Raw genomic sequence first — 8,657 nt, forward strand, 5'->3', positions numbered from 1 at the left:
ATTCATTATAAGGTATTTTTTTAATGAACAACACATAAGCACAAAAAAAGGAATCCTCACTTCTCCATGTCTGGTTCACATGCTACCGATCCAGGGAACATAGCATGCTAATCCATAGTGGTTAGGTGATTGCTCTCAATAGGAACACACTTCACACAAATTCAGCATCTAAACATGGTGATCTAGGTGTATCATAGTAAATGCAGAAAATGACGAAGTTTTCTAGTGTACTAGGGATTTGAGCACTCAAAACTAATAGTTCTCACTAATTTCAGCCAAGCATGCATGGTGTAGATCACTAGTTTACAAGGCATTCAGAAATCAAGTCCACAAATTCACAACAAGCACGATGCCAAAGGTGAATTTCAGCTTGACAATAAGTAATAACTGGCTCAAGCAACCCAACTAGCAATTGAATTCAGCATGTATTTATGATGTTCAGAATGGGTCATGAAACAGCTCACCGGGCACTATGAAGTAACACTCGCTTGATCACTCTCTAAGTTGCAGCCCTTCTCCGTTGCTTCCTCGTGCATGCTCCAACTTCACTCTTCTTCGCGTGTGCCCATTGCTTCTCCTCATCACCATGCCGTGAATCCACCAGGATCCCAGGGAATGTCATCTCGAACTCGGTCAACTCGTAGTAAATGGTGCACAAGCATCAACCTGAAAGAACACTCAACAACCAAGCCAATACAAGTGACAGAGAGAATGCCCTCTAAGTCATCGATAGAGTACCCTATCATATAAGTATATCTATTGAGCAAATCAGGAACATGTATCAACAACAAGTCACATGGTGCATAGGCAATATCATCAATATGAGATAACTTATCCAGAAAGCTGAGATAATACCTGAAATGGCCTTGGAGAAGTTTTATGAATACCTCAACTGAAGATACCATGGAAGGCATGGTAGTAGGAACTTCCACCGGGCTCGTATCGACATGTGAAATAGTAGGGCTTTGCTCCTTGACATCTGAAGTGACCTCATCATAATCAACAATGAAGATTTCTATCTCAGGCTCAAGCATTGAAGAATCGATGTGGCTAACATCATCAAAGGTGAACTTTTCCATATCTGGCTCTAGCAGCACATGATCAATATCAACTAAAGGTATCTCCTCAATATCAAAAGTAACTAACTGTAGCTCTGGTTCATCCACAGAAGAATCATCACAATGCAAAACTGAATCTAGAATGCTAGTATCCATATGATCTGAAGTGTGTGTGTCAACTAGGATGGTGTCATCATCATCAAACATAATCCATGAAAGCTCAATCTTGTCACACGGAGAAACTGGTTCCGACTTTTGTGTAAGAGATTCTTGCTGAGATGAAGTGATTTGTTGCAAGCAAGCAACTGGGCCATAGGTGGGCTTCTCATTGTACCACTGAAGTTGGTGGAAGGCTATGTTCTCAATCAGCAGAAAAGCATCATCAAGTGTCTTGTTTGTAATAGCTCCACCCGCTGCCATATCGATGTAAGATCGAGTGTCCGAAGTCAATCCTCTATAGAATAGCTGCAGCTCTAACCATCTCTCGAGCCCGTGGTTAGGACATCTCCTGAATAAGGCTTTGTACCTCTCCCAAGCATCATACAAGCTCTCGCCTTCACGCTGAACGAAGCTGAAGATCTCATCTCGAATTGCGGACTGCTTGTGTAGTGGGAAATATTTATCTAAGAAAGCTCGTGATATCTCATTCCAACTGAATGATCTTGATGGCAAGAATCAATACCAAGCACGAGCATCATCTCGGAGAGAGAATGTGAACAACATGCACTTGATAACATCTTGAGGAACTCCATGATACTTTACTGTATCTGAATACTCCATGACTCGGAGCAAGTGCTCATAAGGGTCTTCAGTAGGCAGTCCTCCAAACTGTTGTTGTTGAACCAAAGCAATAAGACTAGGTTTCAGCTCAAAGTTCTCTGCCTCAATAGTTGGCCAAACCGGTCCTGTGATATAGCACTGACTTTTGGGCATCCAAAGATCACGAAGCAATGCCATCTTAACCGAGTGTAACTATAGAACAACCTGCAATTAGTTCAGATTTCCTACGCACACTTATAAACAGTAAACACTAGTCAGAAAGTTAGTATCCTAATAAGCCGAAGCAACAAAAAGTAAGAAGGTAAAAGAAGCACCGAAATAAGTTTGACTGGAAATTTAAACAAAAACTATACTAAGCCTAGTCTATAGCTTCACACAATCGTTCGACGCTAGTCCCCGGCAACGGCGCCAAAATAATCAGTTGAAAGTACAGCGGGATATTTCGCCCGAACTACGAGTGTCGTGTTCCCCACAGGGACTAGGCGACGACGACTATGCTCGGCTAAATCTAGGTAACACAATTTTGAGAGACGGATGCAGAAAATAAAACCTAAACTAAAAAAGGTCGACGACAAAGAAAATGAAAATAAGCAAGGGGAGGTTCAGATTATCTTATTGTCTTTTTGGTATTTTGTTATTATTTTAGAAACTAAATACTGACACAGGACATCATCATCGACAAAAAGAAAATAACAAGAGTTGATCACAAATATATCTAGCAGACGTATATAAGGGAAGGAAGAGGCATTTATATCACAGACCTTTATAACACAAGTACTGGAGCTAAAACATATATTACAAAACTGAATAAGTTTCTTCGAAATAAGAGCAGTGCACGAGTGACTAAGCATATATGGACGAGATTATACAAATCACAAGACTAGTACCACGGATCAACACAACAGTATTTAACAACTAAAAATTACTAGTAAAAATTAATGAGTACAGCGAGAAGAAATACACAGGGTGAACACACATATAAGCTGACAGAGCACTAGTTACCAAAGCAACAACATATCATATATCAGTTAATTCCCAAAGCAACAAGACATACACTATTCGGAACATAGAATTTTACAGATAAAAACTGAACAATAATCAAGTTGCAAGCTCTTATAAAATCTGAATATTACATGTGGTAAACATCTTAAATTACATAAACTTTAGAGAGAGAGCAGCAGCAGTAAGCTTCAGCAGTATAGAAAAGGAGATGTTCAGAGAAGATGAAGAGGCTATAGCAGGAGGTTGAGGGGAAGAAGAGAGCAACAACAGTGGCGCAAGAAGAAGAACAGCAGCAGGCGTTGAATAGAAGAGAAGCAGCAGCGCTAGGAGAGGGAGAGAGCAGCAGCAAGGACGAGGGAAGGAGTAGCAGAAGGGTTATAGAGAAGAAGATAGGAGAGAAGAAGTGGCAGCAGGTTAGCAAGAGGAAGCAGTAGAGTGTAGTAGCAGCAGTAGCGTTGGGAGAGAAGAAGTGCAGCAGCAGGGACGTGAGGAGAGGGAAGGAGCATCAGCAAAGTTTGGGGAAGAAGAAGCAGCAGGTTGAGGCGCGCGGGTACGGCAGGCGAGATGGGTGTTGGTGGTGAAGTTGGCGGTGAGTGGTGGATGTTTGTGGTGGGTGTGCTTATGGTGCGGAGGCGCACCACCACGATGGCCTGGCCGTGGCGGCGGCCGGAGGTGGAGAAGGAAGGGTGAGGGAGAGAGATGTGATGCCAGGCCCAATTTTGGGGATTGAGAGCGCTAGGGATTTGATTCCCCCGATCGGATCTTCCATTTGCACGTTGGCCCCTGTCCTTTTCTTCTCTCTGCACAAGTTGGTCCTCTTCTTAAGTTCGGCCCCTCTGATTACTTCTTTTTCTTCACGCTTGACTCCCTTCGTAAATTACAGTAACCACAACTTCTTGACACTCTCCATTATAGAAGGATTTTGGGCCTTTTGAGGAGTGTTGTAAATGTAATATAACGGTAACATCCGAATATTTCTTGAGTAAATAATGTGAAAATATGATTACAATGTGATGCAAAAAGGCTAAAAAGATTATATGAGGAAATGCTCTATCACTGGTAATCTTAAATATGCTTATCTTGATGAAAAGAAGATATATCCTGTTATTATTAGTGCTAACCTTTCAGAGCATGAAGAAAAAAGATTATTGAAAACTTTGAAGAAGCACCGTGCTGCTATTGGATATACTCTTGATGATCTTAAGGGCATTAGTCCCACTCTATGTCGACATAAAATAAATTTGGAAGCAGATGCCAAACCAGTTCGTGATCCTCAACGACGTCTGAATCCTAAAATGAAAGAACTGGTAAGAAAAGAAATACTAAAGCCTCTGGAGGCAGGTATAATCTATCCCGTTGCTGATAGTGAGTGGGTAAGTCTTGTCCATTGTGTCCCTAAGAAGGGGGGTATTACTGTTGTTCCTAATGATAAAGATGAATTGATTGCACAAAGAATTATCATAGGTTATAGTATGGTAATTGATTTCCGTAAATAAAATAAAGCTACTAAGAAAGATCATTACCCTTACCTTTTATTAATCAAATGCTAGAAAGATTATGCAAACATACACACTATTGCTTTCTAGATGGTTATTCCGGTTTCTCTCAAATACATGTGTCGGCTAGAGATCAATCAAAGACTACTTTTACATGCCCTTTTGGTACTTTTGCTTATAGACGTATGCCTTTTGGTTTATGTAATGCACCTTCTACCTTTCAAAGATGCATGATGGCTATATTCTCTGACTTTTGTGAAAAGATTTGTGAGGTTTTCATGGATGACGTTTCCGTTTATGGTTCCTCTTTTGATGATTGCTTGAGCAATCTTGATCGAGTTTTGCAGAGATGTGAAGAAACTAATCTTGTCTTGAATTGGGAAAAGTGTCACTTTATGGTTAATGAAGGTATTGTCTTGGGGCACAAAGTTTTTGAAAGAGGTATTGAAGTTGATAAAGCCAAGGTTGATGCTATTGAAAAGATGCCATGTCCCAAGGACATCAAAGGTATAAGAAGTTTCCTTGGTCACGCCAGATTTTACAGGAGGTTCATTAAGGACTTCTCAAAAATTTCTTGACCTCTGACTAATTTATTGCAAAAAGATATACCATTTGTCTTTGATGATGATTGTGTAGAAGCATTTGAAATACTTAAGAAAGCATTAGTCACTGCACCTGTTGTTCAGCCACCTGATTGGAATTTACCCTTTGAAATTATGTGTGATGCTAGTGATTATGCTGTAGGTGCTGTTCTAGGGCAAAGAATTGACAAGAAATTAAATGTTATTCATTACGCTAGTAAGACTCTAGACAATGCTCAAAGAAATTATGCTACTACTGAAAAAGAGCTTTTAGCAGTTGTATTTGCTTGTGATAAGTTCAAATCTTATATTGTTGATTCTAAAGTAACTATTCAAACAGATCATGCTGCTATTAAATATCTCATGGAAAAGAAAGATGCTAAACCTAGACTTATTAGATGGGTTCTCTTGCTACAAGAATTTGATTTGCATATTGTTGATAGAAAGGGAGCTGAGAACCCCGTTGCAGACAACTTGTCTAGGTTAGAAAATATTCTTGATGACCCACTACCTATTAATGATAACTTTCCTGATGAACAATTAAATGTTATAAGTACTTCTCGTAGTACTCCATGGTATGCTGATTATGCTAATTATATTGTTGCTAAGTTTATACCACCTAGCTTCACATACCAACAAAAGAAAAGGTTCTTCTGTGATTTAAGATATTACTTTTGGGATGACCCACATCTTTATAAAGAAGGAGTAGATGGTGTTATTAGACGTTGTGTACCTAAGCATGAACAGGAACAGATCCTACGCAAGTGTCATTCCGAGTCTTATGGAGGACACCACGCTGGAGATTGAACTGCACATAAGGTATTGCAATCTGGTTTTTATTGGCCTACTCTCTTCAAGGATGCCCGTAAGTTTGTCTTGTCTTGTGATGAATGTCAAAGAATTGGTAATATTAGTAGACGTCAAGAAATGCCTATGAATTGTTCTCTTGTTATTGAACCGTTTGATGTTTGGGGCTTTGATTATATGGGACCTTTTCCTGGCTCTAATGGATACACACATATTCTAGTTGCTGTTGATTACGTTACTAAGTGGGTAGAAGATATTCCAACTAGTAGTGTTGATCATAACACTTCTATTAAAATGCTTAAGGAAGTTATTTTCCTGAGGTTTGGAGTCCCTAGATATTTAATGACTGATGGTGGTTCACACTTTATTCATGGTGCTTTCCGTAAAATGCTTGCTAAATATGATGTTAATCATAGAATTGCATCTCCTTATCACCCACAGTCTAGTAGTCAAGTAGAGTTGAGCAATAGAGAGCTCAAATTAATTTTGCAAAAGACTATTAATAGGTCTAGAAAGAATTGGTCCAAGAAACATGATGATTCGTTATGGGCTTATAGAACTGCATACAAAAATCCTATGGGTATGTCTCTGTATAAAATGGTTTATGGAAAATCATGTCACTTACCTCTCGAACTAGAACATAAGGCATATTGGGCTATTAAAGAGCTCACCTATGATTTTAAACTTGCCGGTGAAAACAGGTTATTTGATATTAGCTCACTTGATGAATGGAGAACCCAAGCATATGAAAATGCCAAGTTGTTTAAAGAAAAATTTAAAAGATGGCATGATAAAAGGATACAAAAGCGTGAGTTTAATGTAGGTGATTATGTATTGCTATACAACTCTCGTTTAAGATTTTTTGTAGGAAAACTTCTCTTTAAATGGGAAGGCCCCTATGTTATCGAAGAGGTATATCATTCCGGTGCCATAAAAATCAATAATTTCGAGGGCACAAATCCGAAGGTGGTGAACGGTCAAAGAATCAAACATTATATCTCAGGTAATCCCATAAATATTGAAACCAATATTATTGAAACCGTAACCCCGGAAGAATACATAAGGGACACTTTCCGGAACGTTTCAGACTCCGAAAAGGAATAGGTATGTGGTACGGTAAGTAAACCGACTCCAAAACAATTTTTAAGGCAATATTTCTCCGTTTTGGAATATTTAGAAAAATAGAAAAATAAGTAGCAGTCCGGGAAGGACACGAGGGCCCCACGAGGGTGGTGGGCACGCCCTACCCCCTGGGCATGCCCCCTACCTCGTGAGCACCTCGTGTGCTTTCCGGACTCCGTTTTCTTGCACATTACGTATTTTGGTCGGTAAAAATTCATTATATATTCTTCCGAAGGTTTTAACTCCCGTATCACGCAAATTTCCTCTGTTTTTGTTTTTGAGTTGTTGCTGCTGCAGATTAGAGCAAGATGTTTTCTCAAGAGTCAATCGGGGAGAGCCGGGTATCTAATCCGGCACCGGAACCAAGGGCAAACAGCGACGCTGACCACTTTGGGCCAGCAACGGAGGAGGAGATGGAGGCTGACTTGATGAGAGTAGATGCTATGGACGATCAAGAAGTCACCTCTCACCTTCGAGATGGGTTCACGATGGGGGAACTACAGAGCTCAGCTATTCCAAACTCGGTTATCCCTTCTAATGTTAGATTTCTTACTTATGAAAATATGAAGAGGAGTGTCACTTGTTCTCCCGCAGCTATGCAACACCCTTGGGTGCAAGGAGCTTTAGCTGTCATAGGAAAGCTTCGTAAGGAAATAATGGACCTCAAGCAGCAAGTCAATAAGCTCGAGGAGGAGAACCGTATCCTGAGAAGAATAATCGCCAAGAATATTACACCAACAACAAAGAAGGAGACATAATCACATGGGTACGGGCACTCCCCTTGGCAACTGCCAAGCTTGGGGGAGGTGCCCCGATATCGTATCACAATCACAACTCCTATCTTTACCATTTTTCTTATTTCGATCCATTTGATAATATCTTGATCTAGTAGAATAAAGTTTATGACATGATCTAGTTTTGAGTTTTGCTTTATGATCTCTCTATGTAATCGAGTCCGTGAGCTATATATAATAAAGATTAGTGTTGAGTCAAGGGCTTGATTATTTTGCCATGATCTTGGGTGAATAAAAGAAAAGAGAAAAGAATAAAAAGAAACAAAAAGTTCATATTGATCTTATTGAGAGTAATGACTTCACATAGAAAGAGTATGATGATTAAAAGTTGTTGGTAGTTGGCAGACATAGCTTTGGTCATTGTTGCAATTAATAGGAAGTAATAAGGAAAGAGAGGTTTTCACATATAGATATATTATCATTGACATATTTTATGATTGGGAGCACTCATTAAAATATGACATGCCAAAGAGTTGATGTTGGACAAGGAAGACAACGTAATGAGTTATGTCTTTCTTATATCTGAGATAAAGTATGTTGTCATGGATCCTCTAACTTGTTGAGCTTGCCTTTCCCTCTCATGCTAGCCAAATTCTCAGCACCAAGTAGAAATACTACTTGTGCTTCCAAATATCCTTAAACCAGTTTTGCCATGAGAGTCCACCATATCTACCTATGGATTGAGTAAGATCCTTCAAGTAAGTTGTCATCGGTGCAAAGCAATAAAAATTGCTCTAAATATGTATGATTGATGGGTGTGGGAGAAATAATCTTTATATGATCTTGTGATGTGGAAGTAATAAAAGCGACGGACTGCATAATAAAGGTTCATATCACAAGGGGCAATATAAAGTGACGTTCTTTCGCATTGAGATTTTATATATCCAACCATAAAAGCGCATGGCAACCTCTGCTTCCCTCTGCGAAGGGCCTATCCTTTATTATTATCTTCTACCTTATGCAAGAGTCATGGTGATCTTCACCTTTTCTTTTTCATTTTATCCTTTGGCAAGCTCA

General features: G+C 39.5%; 1 non-coding gene across 1 annotated transcript; it reads left to right on the forward strand.

The window, feature by feature from the left end:
* The first annotated feature begins 1,545 nt into the window (after positions 1–1,545).
* Positions 1,546–1,649, forward strand: LOC119334828. Its single transcript, XR_005161585.1, has one exon. It is a non-coding gene; the product is annotated as a small nucleolar RNA R71 (small nucleolar RNA).
* Positions 1,650–8,657: the final 7,008 nt, after the last annotated feature.

Source organism: Triticum dicoccoides, chromosome 7A, assembly GCF_002162155.2.
Source record: "Triticum dicoccoides isolate Atlit2015 ecotype Zavitan chromosome 7A, WEW_v2.0, whole genome shotgun sequence".
In the NCBI taxonomy this organism is placed as follows: domain Eukaryota; kingdom Viridiplantae; phylum Streptophyta; class Magnoliopsida; order Poales; family Poaceae; genus Triticum; species Triticum dicoccoides.